This window comes from Brachycentrus maculatus, unplaced genomic scaffold (assembly GCF_059751285.1).
Source record: "Brachycentrus maculatus isolate JH-2025_06_01 unplaced genomic scaffold, ASM5975128v1 h1tg000424l, whole genome shotgun sequence".
Taxonomy (NCBI): domain Eukaryota; kingdom Metazoa; phylum Arthropoda; class Insecta; order Trichoptera; family Brachycentridae; genus Brachycentrus; species Brachycentrus maculatus.
In genome coordinates this window covers 61501-62500 of record NW_028281172.1, presented here as the reverse complement: position 1 = coordinate 62500, position 1000 = coordinate 61501, and positions in this window count along the sequence as shown.

Below are 1000 nucleotides of genomic sequence, written 5' to 3'. Positions count from 1 at the left end.
TTTGTAAGTCTTCGTGTATTTCACTTATTAGCACGATATCGTCTGCGAATAATAAGACAATTAGAGGACTGCTCATTCCTTGGTTAAATAAATAGTTTATGGCCAAGATGAAAAGTAGCGGGCTGAGCACCGATCCTTAATGTACCCCCACTTTCATAGGAAATTCTGGTGAAGTTCCCAAAGTGCACCTCAATTGCGTATTTACGTTTTCATTCATGTTCTGGATACTAAGGAAATATTTTTCCGGTTCACTATGGACTCTTAGTGCTGCCCATATCAGGCTTCTAGGAACTATGTCAAAAGCCTTTTCTAGATCTACGAAGACCATGTGAAGGTCTTTTTTGCCATCTCGGTATTTTTCGGCAAGGATTCTAATAGTTTGGATTGCGTCCACTGTTGATTTTCCTGATTCAAAGCAACACTGATTTTTGTTTATTTTCACCAGATTTCTAATTCGTTCGTATATTTTAATAATGTGGGACATCAGTTTCATACCCCTGTAATTTTCGCACTTCCTGGAGTCTCCTTTATTTTTATAGAAGGGGAGAAGAGAGCTTTTTCGGAATCCATCAGGCATTTAGTGATGCTCGAACTTCTTGCGCCCAACCAAACGCTGTCCAAGAATATACTTAAACCGACACCAAAAATTAAATGGTTCAATATCTCCAAAGAAAAAGGCAAACAACTAACATCTAAAGTTGTCCGATCGCTGGACTATATAGTACCTACTCTGGTACCTAGATAGACATTTAAACGAAGAAGATGTATTATAGACAATAAAATAGAAAAACTTCCACTATTTATGTGTATTTTTTATAATAGGTACCTACTCGTGTTTTATAAGAAATTTTATTAGGATACGTTTACAAATTTTCAGTAAGTAAACGTATCTATGAACGGACCGTTACGTCAGTAATTTTCTATAGAGAAATAAATGTTATCAAGCCAAAGAAGATTTTTGAATAAAGCGCCAATTTCGACATTTTTATGTACAGATGGC